This window comes from Homalodisca vitripennis, chromosome 6, assembly GCF_021130785.1.
Source record: "Homalodisca vitripennis isolate AUS2020 chromosome 6, UT_GWSS_2.1, whole genome shotgun sequence".
NCBI lineage: Eukaryota > Metazoa > Arthropoda > Insecta > Hemiptera > Cicadellidae > Homalodisca > Homalodisca vitripennis.
This window is the reverse complement of record NC_060212.1, coordinates 48865618-48879999: the sequence shown is the minus strand read 5'-3', so window position 1 is coordinate 48879999 and position 14382 is coordinate 48865618.

Below are 14382 nucleotides of genomic sequence, written 5' to 3'. Positions count from 1 at the left end.
AAAGGAGAAACTGTCTTATTTAGAGAAATGCTATGATATCTTACCTGGCAGCGTGAATTTAATGCTGTCATAATGATGGGTTTAACAACCAGCCCTTTACTTTTTGACTTTTTCTTAAGTGCGCAAGGTTCGCAAAGATCCAAATATATTTTAATTACCTCCCTGGTAATGTTACAAAATTTCTTTTTTAGCTCGGCTTCCATAGCTTTTTCTTTTTTATGACCAACTCGTAAGTGAGCTGAATGAATTGTGTCATACATTTGATCAATGCGACAGAAATATTTTATATCTGTCATTTCTTCAGTTGTTTTTTCAATCAACATTTCTTTATCGCCAATGTTTATGACATCAAACCGATTGATTCGGCGATAATCTTTAGACATCAAGGACTGACCATTTTTCCTCTTCTGTTTTGCCTCCTTTACTTCGCTGATAATTTCTTCATAGCGTGGCTCCTCGATAATAAAATTTCGACTTGTGAGACCATTCTTCTTGGACATCAGATCTTCCAATTTACTGTGAAATGATTCCTTCATTTCAAACAAAATCACAAAACACAACAGCACTTTAAAATAAGTCAACACACGCCACTTACGCACAGAACAAAGAAAAACTGCTTGTGTATAACGACAGTGCACTAATGTCAATGAAAATAGACAGTAGGCCTATTTGTTGCTAACAGTGACGATAGTGGGGGGGGGGCGCATGTCTCGACCTGCACGTCTGGACTGTGGGAAACGGATTTCGGCGTTTGCGCAAATTACAAATACCCACAACCCGACGTGGGCAAATTAGATTACCCACGTCGGGTTATGGGTATTATGGTTTTGCTCAATCTCCGATGAACGTGTTTATTTCGTCTCTTGAGTACTTTCGCTTACCCACAACGCGTTCTGGGTATTTCGCTTCGGCCAATGTCCGAAAAAAATGCTCAATCCGCGACGTGGGTAATTCACGTTGTCCACATCGCGGAGTGAGTAAAAATTTCGGACATTGTCCGAATTCGGTGTTTGAGTGTAACATATACATTTGAGATGATCCTCGGCGCGTTTTTGTAACATTTTGTTTCATTATGTCTTCATAAAATGCGTATGTTTTAAAGTTAAATAATTAAAACAAATTACACCCCTTTTAAATGTTGCATTATATAACTTGATTTATAAATATGACATATGATAGAAATGTTATAAGCAATGTAATATATAATTTTAAATAAAACCTTGAAAGAAACATATTAATTAGAGAATATAAACGTTTATGCAATCATATATAGAGTTTTAAAATACAATATAATGTACGAAAATGAATGGGTATGTATTATGTAACACGGTATACTCGTATTGAATTTTATTTGCGAGGATAAATCAAATCATGAATAGTGTTTTTAACAGAGATAGAAAATAGAAACTCAAAATTGTACTGCAATTCTGAGGCACGATTACGATAACCTGGACCATTCCTTTCATTAAAAAAACTAGAAGTGTAGTTTAGTATGCATCCTACCATAGGTTTCGAATTGTATACTACTGCTTAAATTCTTAAGCAGCTGATCATTAGTTCTTTTGTTAGACTGTTTCTCAACGCTTTAGTTTCCAAATTACTATTGTCCATACTCGTTCTCATACCCTAATTGGAGCCTGGGAATCTGAGCCTTTGGTTTCACCAACTACCTTCTCCCGACCCCAGGAATAACTTACCCCATTTCACGACTGAGACTTTATGGGTCAGTGAAACGACCAGTTACGTTACGAAAAGTCGTTGCAATGCATCCAACCATAGGTTTAGAATTTTATATTACTGCTTAAATTTATGTGCATTTCTTTCTTCTCACTAAACGGAAACCCTTTATAAACATTCAGCGAAATACTGTAACAATGTCACACATATCAATCTTATATATGCAAATATTCTTAGAAATTGTTTTAGACATGATATCTTTAAAGATGAGGAGTTTAATTTGCCTATGCCGGATTGAAAAATTGACCAGAAATAACAGGTTAAAAGTTGTGTAATATGTGGTGTTGAATACGCTCTTTTAGAATATTTTAACGACCACAGTAGTGCAAGGAACCGAAAAGAGTGTTTGTTTGATCTTGATTCCGCCTTGCTGTGGTTACAACTCGAGTAAAACAAAGCTGATTTGAAACAACTCAAATAAGAGAACTTTTATTTTTTGTTTTACTTTGTTTCATCTGTTTTAAGTTGTATGGTATTTTCCTTTCTCTAGAACTATGGTTTCTCTTGTTTGTATTCCTGTAAATTAATCTTATTTTGTAATGTATATTGAGCTGATACAAATAAATTTTAAAACTAACAATAAATATAACGACTAATTATTTAGGTTTATAATACCATAACAGAAATACATATTCTTAAGACATATAATGTTGATAGAATGATGTTGTTAACTAAAGCTTCAAAATATAGCCCCAATTTCCTAGTTTTAAATTCTTTGTTAATTGTGTACAACATTCGTTAGGCCGGAAAGATATAGATAGTTCATGCTACAGAGCCCAAAAGACACCTGACTGCTATTTATTAGGAAATCCCAGCCTGACATATGGAATATTCAAGAGACAAGTCATTTACAAAATGAGGAGCTTGCTGTAGTTTAGAAACGTTAGGGGTCATTTATTAACCTTATTTGAGATCGGAAGCTCTATCTCTACTCTATAAGTCTAAACCTGATCTCAAGGTAATTTAAAATTATATTGACCAATTTTTTTTTCTTTTATTAGTTTTAATGAATCTATATCCATCAATAATTTTTATTTATTTGTATTTTGAACGTATTTATTCATAACAATTCCTTGTAAGGTAGTAATATGTTTGTATCTTACATATTTACAGTAGTTTCATTTTATCCTTTGTAAACCTAAAATTAAATAAGCCTGATCTCAGAGACCAACAGCACTTAACTATGTAATTCAAAATATTACTGACCAAAAATTTTGGATTTTTAATTTATATATATATATATATATATATATATATATATATATATATATATATATATATACACATGTCAATAAATTTTATTTAATTGATTTTTATTAAACGTATTTATTTATAATAATTCCGTGTAAGCTTTTAATATTTTTGTATCAAACTTCTTTAAAATAATTTTATTTTCTGTAATGTTAACCTAAAGTTAAATTCTACTTTTGGTGATATTACAGGTTTACAGCACAGTTATTAAGTGAAGGTAATGTACACAATAAGGTTTCATGTTAAATAAATTGTAAATAAATACATATCAAACTAAAGAGAGTCTTATAAGGCCGAATTCTATTAATTAAACTTATTACTTTTACATAAAAGGGCTGATTTAAATTATTAACACTAAGAGTAGAGCTCCAGGTCTGACGCAAAAGGTTTTTAATAGATTTCAGTGAGCGATTTGCTTGGGTAAAACTTTTGGACAGTTTAGGATAAGTAACCTTTAATTTATTCCTTTTTACTGGTTAAAATTATATTAAAAGAGCTTTGTAGGATGAACTGTTTTTCCTCACATATGTAATTATTTATGTGATTCTAATACTGAAAACTTTTAAAAACTATATATTTTTTATTTATTATTCATATATCGCTTCATCCCCTTCCACAGTACGGGGACTGGAGGTCACGTGATAACCAAGTTGGCTCGAGGCTCACTGTGTGGCTGCTCGGGTTTACAGCCAGGTAGTGAACTGCAAATCCCACACTGCAGTATTATTGGCCTGCTCCCTAAGGAAACTTGATAGGAGAAGGGGTATAGGATAAAAAACCAGTCATTTCCCTAAATCGGTCTTTGAGCTTACCCAATGTGGGTTGAGGCATCGGTCTTAAGTTCCTCCTCAATTCTCTATCGGTTATAAAGCCAGCAACATCATTTTTTAGCCGCAGGGGTATTCGAAGTAGCCAAACATAATGCGTCAAATGCTGGGGTCGAGAGAGCTGTGTACCCTTTAATTAGGAGCGGCTTGTCCATCCTCTAAACTTAACTTTGTTTATGACAGCAATAGAGCAACCAGACGGAGAGAAACAGACATGAGTATAATTTAACAAATTGTCACAGATTTTTCCGTGACTGTATGAGATTTAGTTGTTGCCATGAAACACAGCTTATCACTTATCTTCTTTGCTGTATTACTTATTAAAACAAGTGATTACTGGCTTATTCATTATGATGTGACAAAGTGGTCACTGGCATCGTTGCTAAGATTATTATTCCTATCCAAAAGCTGAATGCCAAGACTTCAATGGTACTATTTCGGATTTTAGATCCTAGGTCTTTGCTTAGACTTCACCTACGACCCTCTGTCTTATCCTGTTTGGCGGGATAAAAACAACCGAGGGCGGCCAAGGCGTAGAATAAAAGCTCAGATCCTCTCTGTAACAATGCTCGGCATGCAAAATGTCGTTGGTCACCTAAGAAAAACATAACTTAAAATAAATTATAAGTAACTTTGCTCTGAGACCTCACAGTAATTCCGATTGGAATTTTAAAAAATATATATAAAAATGTTTTTCAAAATTTCACACACCCAATATTTATAACAGCTTCTATGAACATTTGAACTTTTTTAGCACGGCAATGTTTTACAGCCAGTAGTGTGGTTTTCGAAAACACCAATTACTAAAGATAAAATAGATACATTAACAGTTGAGGAAATTAAGTGTTTTGTTTTTCATCTGCTTTTTTATATAACATTCAGGCTTATATAATAGTCAGGTCGTTTTAAAAATACCTCTACAAGTGTGTGCAACTTTCTAAAAAAGTGGCGCCAGCGTTCAACGTTATACAATTAAAAGTTTAAATAGGCCTACTATAGTCATCCTAAATTAGATCATAATTTTTGTTTTGGAAAATATAATTTTATTTACTCAACTGAAATAAGTGTGTATAAATCTTGACAGTAATTTCGAAGAAATTCTAAGTTGGATCTTATATTGTTTCTAACTGGATTATTAGCATTAGTTATAGGAACCATAATCATAATATTTTTTATTATTATTGAAAGCACTTTTATAAATGTATACATATGTTAAAATGCGCTACAAATTGTCAAATAGTATAACGTTCATGAAAAACCTCATACATACATAATACTCTTAGAGTTTGCAGGAAAATATATAGTATCTCAGTACATATTTTCCCCTCATGCATTAATATACTTATAATCATTACAAAATTCATCGCATGTAAGGATAAAAATCTATAAAATTAAAACTGCTGAATCATGTTTTAGGTATTTCCTTAACACATTCAGTTTTCTCGTGCAAATAGTAAAATGTTTAATAATAACTCCTATATAAATTGGTCTATTGTATTACAAGTAAAAACGTATTTTTTTAACTAATCTTAACTTTGGATCTGACAACCTGTTCTTGTTTAAAATATAGTCACGTAAAATATAGAACATAAAGTAGAGTAGTGAGAAATGTACTTGTACAACTGTCAAGCTGTAATGCATGGCTTGGAAGAGTTGTGATAATCTTTTACAGAAAAAATTACAGGTTGTCTGGACAATAATTGAAGAGTGCACATTGCAGTCTTTGTGTGGTACAAACTATTAGCGTATACAGAGTTCACATCATTACTATGATATTTGTAATTTATTATTAATTATTAAAGATTCTGCAACGCCCTAACGAAATGTTGGTGTATGTTGAGCGTTGTAGCATTTTATATCGCGAGTGTTCGTGTAAAATATAAAATTATTTCTTGGATTATTTAGAGCATAATTTTGTACTATTTTAATCACACAAAATTGTTACATTTATATTAAATATACAATTACGTATGTTGTAAAAATAAGTTCCTAATAAAAGAAATAATATATTAAAACATGTTTATGTGGAAGGTTTAATTTACTAGTATCTTTATTTTCAGCTATCTTCTGTTCAAGATGGCAAAGGACATACTCAAATTTAAATCAATGAAAAAATGATACCGATTGAGACAATTCCATGTTATTGCACAGTACTTTCTTACGATTAGCACAGACACAGACACACACACACACACACACACACACACACACACACACACACACACAAAAACACACACACATACACACACACACATATATATATATATATAATTTCTATAGAGTTTTTATTATTGCAGAATACTATGAATTTATTTGGAAACACGTCCATCTAACACAATCACGAGAAGAGAGTTGAGCACATTCATCAGTTACATGACCGTACCACATCTGTGACTTTCTTCCTGGTAAATCTAAGCTCATTACATTTCCATTGTAGATTCATTATAGCAGAATTGTATGAAATTAATTATCAAAACATCCCCACAACAAAGGATGATAAGGAGATAAGCCCATCATTCAGTCACGTGACTGTTCCGGAACTGTGAGGTTCCTTTTGGTAATCTCGCTTTGATTAGATGTCTGGGTCTCTGTTCTCTTCAAATTCTAGTTATTTTTTTTACAACCTAATAATTTTTCTGCATCACCAAAATCTTCTTAGGGGATTGGAATATTTGGGATAAGCACAATATAATATATAGTATTTATTGAAATACTAACTGTATATCATATAAGTATTGAACTATTCCAATCGGTTAGTCTCATTCTGACAACAGTAATTAAAACTCATAATCTAATTAACTAAATTGAATGAAAAAAGGCATGACGACTACAAGCATATACTTGACAAATAAAGAAATAGCCTGCTTTGATTAAAGTTTGTTAACCTTGTTAACAATGATTACTTGAGAGAATATTATGATTCTTAACATTTTTAATTGTTATATATCACAAACGTTTTACAATGCTTTTCAGGGATTTAAATATGTTATCAATATCACAAACCTTATGACTAATTTTAAACATACATAAAAATTTAAAGCCAAAAACGTTTGGCGAACTAACTCTAATAACAATCATAATAATTCTGGTATACATCAAATACCAATCATATTTCTGTTTAAACTGGGTAGAATTAACTGAAAATATGTCACTGTTCAAAAGGAAAAGTTCTACACACACACATGTCTCACGCAACATTGAGGTTAGATTATTTTACCTTTCCTTACGTCCCCTGAATATTTTGAAAACTGAGAAATCGATTAAATTTTAAACGTCAAAACTGTTCTGTGCCGTTACTTTTATACATTTCGTAATACCGTACGAAGTTATCCCTTCAAGAACTTTTAGTCTACAGCAGTCCCGACCAATTCCTTCTTCTCTTCAGTGCTTCTAAAGCATTCATCACACAACAAGCATGTTGAGGGTAGAATAAAGAAAACTTTTCTTGGATGAATCATAGGAGAGCTAAATCGCTAATCCTCCACAAAGTTGTATAAGATGAATGCTAGAGATGGATAGAGAAAAAAATAGAGAGAGCGAGAAAGAGAGAGAGAGAGAGAGAGAGAGAGAGAGAGAGAGAGAGAGAGAGAGAGAGAGAGAGAGAGAGAGAGAGAGAGAGAGAGAGAGTGAGATATATATATATATGTATATTGAATATAATAATATATATTGAATAATATTTATTGAAATTCCCTGCTACATATAGTTCATTGTTTCGTGTTGATATTGTTTTTTGACAGCACAAACATAATTTTTCACTGAGAGATAAGCCAATTTTAATAGAAATGTCTATTCAAAAACAGAAGCCCTTCAATACTCTAGTAGGGAGTTGTTATTTACATTTGTTGATAGTTCTATAGTCAAAGAAATAATCAACACCTTACTTTTAACGTATTAATTGGTGCTTTATAATGGTGAAAGTTATTAATGAACAGTACACCCTTGGCTGGCATTTAGATTCGTTAATAAGCCAATAGTCGCGGAGTAATCAACAGCTTACGTTTAACGTGTTAATTGGTTTTGAATTTCAAGAGTGTTGAATAAACACTTCCCTCTTGGCTGGCATGTAATAATGAACTGAAACTGTAGTGATATAACCTGATCTATCTTAAAGGTATTCTAAATTAAATTTAGCACTTGAAAATTGTATCTATACTTTTTTTAGTTATGAATCATAGATCTACGCTAATTTAAACACAACTTTTTATTTACGCTAATTTTATTTTATTATTGGGTTAAATATTAAGTGTAGTGTATTTTATTCGAGGCCATGACAAGTATTTATTTTGTTTCACCTTCTACTTACATGACTCCACAGTATGGAGATGACTCCTAATTATACCCATATCATAACTTTAAGTTGTAGTTTATGATGCAAAAAAATTCAAATATTTATTAACCGTCATTGAAAGTATCTTTCATCTAACTCACAGGTTACCATGAAGACCTGCTTTTAAATAACTTTTTTTAAATTTTAATAACGCGAGAGCTGTTATAAGAGATAAAGATCTTGAAGCCTGTTAAAGAATTTGATTTCATACACTATGTTTTTGTAATTATATTATTTTGTATAATTTGTGATATTGCTATCATTATTATTTAAAATTTCAGGTGCTGCATCGGTGTCAAACAAACAGCTGCCTAGGTGGTCGTTTCAACTGTGCTCTACTGACACTGCATTTACCATTTCATCTACTATAAGTGCATATATACCTCTGGTCAAAGCGTGTTTTTAAAAACTGTGTTAGGTATTTTACCTAAGAGGTATTTTTCGGTGAGGGAAGTGGTTCTTTAGAAATCACGGAATGCATCTAAAAACTAAAAGTAAGTAAGGAACTCTTGGCCAAACTGCAAGTAGAATGCATGTTCAAGCTTGACCACTTTACCTCATTGGCACAGTCTTTGCCTTTTATGGGCACCTTCAAACCACTCTCAGATAGTTGCTCGGTCCCATACGATACATCCAGATATAAGTAAAGTTATGAAAGTATTGTGGAAATAAAGAAATAACTTTCAAGTTAAAGTTTTCATTCAACGATATGAAGGTTTCATGAATGAATACTTAGTCCTGAATGCTTTTGATTCAGGAAAAACAAATCGGCCATTGCTGTCATCTCAAAACTCATGATTTTGTTGTTAATGACTTACAGAGGCAAGCGTAAGTATTCAGCATATTACTTGACTTCTCAAGGGCCTTTGACATCGAGCATTGTATAAAATTGTGGCATCAACTATGGATAACAGGAGTTCGAGGTTTTTTGTATAAATAACGGACATATAGTAGTGTGTGAAGATTGCGAGTACCATACCTAGGCAAAGTAAAATGATATATGGTGTCTCTCAACGTTCAACTCTGGGGCCAATCTTTATTCTCAATTAAGTCAAAAGGTTCGATTCATCAATTAAAAATTAAGAGGTGGATAAATATGCGGGTGGTACGACTCCCTACGTGCGTTCAAAAACAAAACAAATTATACAAATAAAACGCCTATGCTGTACTGTAAACATTAGCCGAAGACCAATTTGAAAACTAACTGTGTCAAAACGAACGTGATCAACTTTTTATCCATCAACAACAGGATGAATACTGAGTAATCGTGAAGCGGATTAGGATCTGAGAAGAATAAAAAATCATAATTTTATATCAGGCATTTATGCCATACGCAAACGACTAAAAGTCTACTCATAGAAAACAGTCTACTTTGACGTTTTACATCCTCATTTACATTATTGTTGGAGAATGGGGGATGCTGCTCTCAATACAATATTTATATAGTATTTAGAATTAAAACATCTCTCAGAATCCTTTGGAAATTATAACGCAGAGAAATGCCTCCGGAGGGCTTGTCTGGTTGAACTTGCCTATAGCCTCTATATTTTTTATGTAAACCTATACTGACGATTCAAATTCAATATGGTCCAGGGCAGGGATATCCACTAATACCCAGATGCAGGGCCGATTTATTGATTGAAAAGCACAGAATAACTACTTTCCAGCCCTTGCCGTCGGAAGTAGGAGATAAGTTGAGCAATAAGCTTCCTGGAGATCTCAAAATAATCTACGAGAACCGAAAAGTTAATTCTCATTTAAGTTAATTTTCAAAGGCATTCTAATTTTTTAAATAAGCATTTTCTCATAGTTTATATTTTTCCGTTTGTGATATCGAAAACATGGGAATATATCATTAGGTCTTATGAGCATGACCACATAACGTGTGGTAATATATATTTTATCAATAAAACGGTTTATAATATACTTTTGTGTGCCTATTATTAACTAAGGTAGCATATATTTTAAAACAAATTACTGCAAATACGTTTTCTATAATGTAAAATTTAGACAAATGTATACTGGATAAATAATTATCATTATATTGTTTGTACTGATGATTGCATTTATTATTATTCTACATCTTGGTAATTTTAGTTATCCATAACACTACGATGGTTTTATGAATTGCAAAGAAAAAATTATTAATTTCTCAAATTTAATTATCCAGTTCTTTAACTTCTTTTTTGTCCCAGTTGTGATACACTGTTAAGTACAGTTACCATGGTTACAAAAGGCTTGTACACATGTACAGATAAATCAAGAATTTTACAGTGTTAACACATGTCCAGGTTTTATCCGCATAACATTATAAATAATGCTGGTCAGTAATTTTAAAATTACAGATCCTGGTCTCAAGCCAACAGGCTTTACGTTGAGAATAAACATGTGTTACTTCATCAGATTCATTGATGAACTGTAATCTATACACAGCTTAACATACGTTTGCCTTCCTTTCATGGTCAATATTTTACCATAACTTATATGTTTAGCTTCCGAAAATGTCCGAAATCCCCTGTAATGTACTACAAATATATACATTTATACACACATTAATAACTCCAGAAGTATTAACTTATGGTTGGTTTTTACCTGTAGACCATATGGTATAGCATGATGAAATTTATCACTTAAATCTGGGTAATAATTTTCCAGAAGCACCGCATCATCAACCGCTAATTTCTGATTTATTCTAAAGGATGGCAGTTCCTCAATGTTAACTACTTTTAGCAAGAGTTCTCTGTTCCGGTCTTCTCTACGCAGTTTGACTAGATGAGAACGGGAAATACCCTAACTGTTTTCTAAGGTGACATGACTAAGATCTTACCCAATATGGGATCTCGACAGGAGTCACATACCTTTTAACCCGCTTAGAATATCCTGACACTCCTGAAACTTCGTAAACTTCCTTGTAATACAAAGTGCTACGAGAATGTATTATCTTCTTGTACTGAGTGAACATAAAATGTTATTTATATTGGTGTGATCTATAAAAAGTTTTCATATAATTGAATGGTTATAGTAATGGTTATAATCATGGATTTTATGGTTTGATTTACTTAACCCCATTTCCAAAACATATTCTTCCAAATATCTGAAATACCTAGTGGAAGACAGTAAGCACTTTTGAAAAAATCTTTTTAATAAGAATTGTTTAAAATAAAGAAAATACGTCAGATCGCTTGATCCTTTACTCAGTTTAAATTTTTTCATTAGTATTAAATAATTAACAATTAACTTACTGTTCCCGAATAAGCATATTGGTTGTAGGAAATTATTTGAAAATTTTAGATTCATCTGGGATTTTGAATTCGTAGAAAAGGACAGAGTGTAGCCTAGCAACTCGATATCTTACATACTTTAACTTCGAAAAGTAAAGCCCTCCAGATTCCAATAATTAGCTTAAACGTGAACTTGTTTTGACAAAACGTATATAATACCTCGTGGTCATGTGACAATTAGTCATGACTATCATCGGAACGCCAAGTAATCCGATTATTGTTAATACAATAAAAATATTGTATTGGATTATTTAATCCTCGTTGTGAAGGAACATATTTGGTCGATATTTAAGTTAGAAACCGGTTTATTTTAAGGAAAATATTTCCAAGGTATATTTTGACATAGTGCCAATGGTTAAAAACGATTGTGGCCTAAGAATCTTATGTCTACTGGGAGATAGTGCTCGAAACGGCTACTGTTAGTAATAATTACGAGGAAACCAGCTAGATTTGGCTATTTAAAGACATTTAGTAACAATTAAGTTGTCTTGCAACAATGTAACATGTTAATCAATGATTGGTTGTTTATTTCAAGTTTCAATCAATGATGATACAGCTCAGCCATCATAAATCAACCTACATTAAACACAAGAGCATTACTTTTTCTGCGAAACGTAGTAGAAATCTTGTTGCATAAAAATAACACTAACCCAATCAATAAAAAAGTCCTTCAAGATTTTCACTTTGTTTCACAAATTTTCACGCGATGTGAATTGGAAAACTTCGATAATACTGGTACATCCGGCCTTCAAATGCTTCTAAACTAAGATTAATCTTATACCATTATTGATGATTAATCTAAGAGAACTGTTCTACTAACATACTTAACAGATATGTAAAGACAGATTAACTTTAATTTGATATGGAAGCCAAATTATTATTAGATTGTTTTTATGATTGATAGAGTACTGGAATATATTAAAAGGTTGTATGGATGAAAGCTACGCTTATATCGTTACTGTTGACCTTGCCGGTCTATAAATGAAGTAATATAATTACCTCAAATAAAGTACATAGTTCCTTAATGCATAGATATGTTTACTCCCATGTTAAGTAATTTAATAAAAACTTAACATAACTTCAAATGACGACCAAACCATGCACCATCTGCGCTATATTATTCATTAAAGCACTCTCTTGTAACATACATTTTATCTGGAAAAGCAATGAGTCACATTAAAAGTAAGTGGTTATTTAAAAAGTATTAAACTTTATATAAGTATTACTTGTCAGCTTCAATCAATTATGCACACATAAAAGTTGCAGCTATAATATATCACATTTTGGTACATGGCTAATAATGTTGAAAACTATATATTGATATACTCATCTCCACAAGCCTGTTACAAGACTTCGGTTAATATTAGTGAGCATTATTTTAATTTCTCTATAACATTGTATAACAGTACACTGTAGTATGGTTTTTTTTATTTAACTGCATAGTAGTAACTGCACTTTAGGATAGTAACTGCAGCTGTGAGTTTCAGTGTCTAACTTCAACACTTTTAACACTTACAGTAAAACCACTCTGCAGGTTCAATAGTAATTTACTCGGGTTTTAATGACGGAGATGTTTCGCCTAAATCTCTCGACTTCTCACAAAATGAGGTCTTTCGTTTGTAACGTTGTTTTTAATTTAAGCCCAATTTTCCAGCTGTTATTAGTTCTTTTTTAGTACGTTCGTTACCATAATAAAATTTGGGTTTTTTTCATTTTGTTGACTTCTCATTTATTTTACACTTTTAAGAAAGTTTAAATTATAAAAATGTCAATTATATTCCCTTATATTTAAATTGTAATATAATCTGTAAATGACATCGATAAATAAATGACAGAAGGCAAATAAACAGGATACAGTAGTGAAGTAAAATAATTAATTGATGGTTTAAATAAGTAGAGGAAAATATATATATATATATATGTGTGTGTACTGTATATATATATATATACTAGACGATAACAACCATTAGATAAAACAAATAGTCCTTGAGTTTAGTTATCTGTTACTACAGAATGTCTGTAATTTGCTTATGTAGTTAAAGTATTATATTAAAAGTTTTGGAGGAAAGTTTACGATATACTTATAATTTTACGAAACATTTTTAAAACCCTAGAAAAAACGTTTACATATTGTTTTATCTAATGAAAAATGCACTATTTTTATCAAATGTAGATTTAGAGACAAACATTAGCTTTCTCTTTGACGTTTGTTTTTCAATTTACTTAGATATAAGGCAATTTGTTTTTAAATTTATATTCTATATTTTTTCATTTATAAAAAAATGGTTTCGATTGGTTTTAAAATAGAATTTGCTCAAGTAAGTCGAATACAAGGTTTTATTTCACTCACTGAAAAATAAAAAGCATACATCATGGGTCCCACAACAGGCATTGCTGAAGTTGTGTGACAAATTTCAATCCTAGGGCTATTTTTAATTTCAAAGAGTCCATCCGATGGATAGACAAACTTGAAAGCAAAACTTTTTTCATTTCACATAGTTCAGTTATAACAAAAAATTAGTAACACTACGTTTCGAGATCTGAAATTTTATCTCTTTCACACGTTAGTAGTTACGGTTCATGAATAAATTTAAATACTTTGTTATTATTTAGCCTGTAAATGGAAGACTAGGAATGTTGTATTGGTCCATAGAGAAATAAATCGTTATAACCTCTCATAATAATCAAGTAAAAGTAAACTTCAATTACAATGAAGTTTATGTAACGGTTTAAAATATGATTAACGATATTATGAGCAATAAAAAATCATCCACTGTAACTTTTCTGCTGTAATTTAATCATCCACAATTAAAATGTCACAATGGCTATACGTATTTTAAATAGTACAGAATAAATATACCAAAAAATTAAATGAAAATTATTATTCAAGTCAGCACACCCTGACACCAATTTCGTTAGTACTTTCTCATGCGCAATATTAAAAAAATACTTCAAC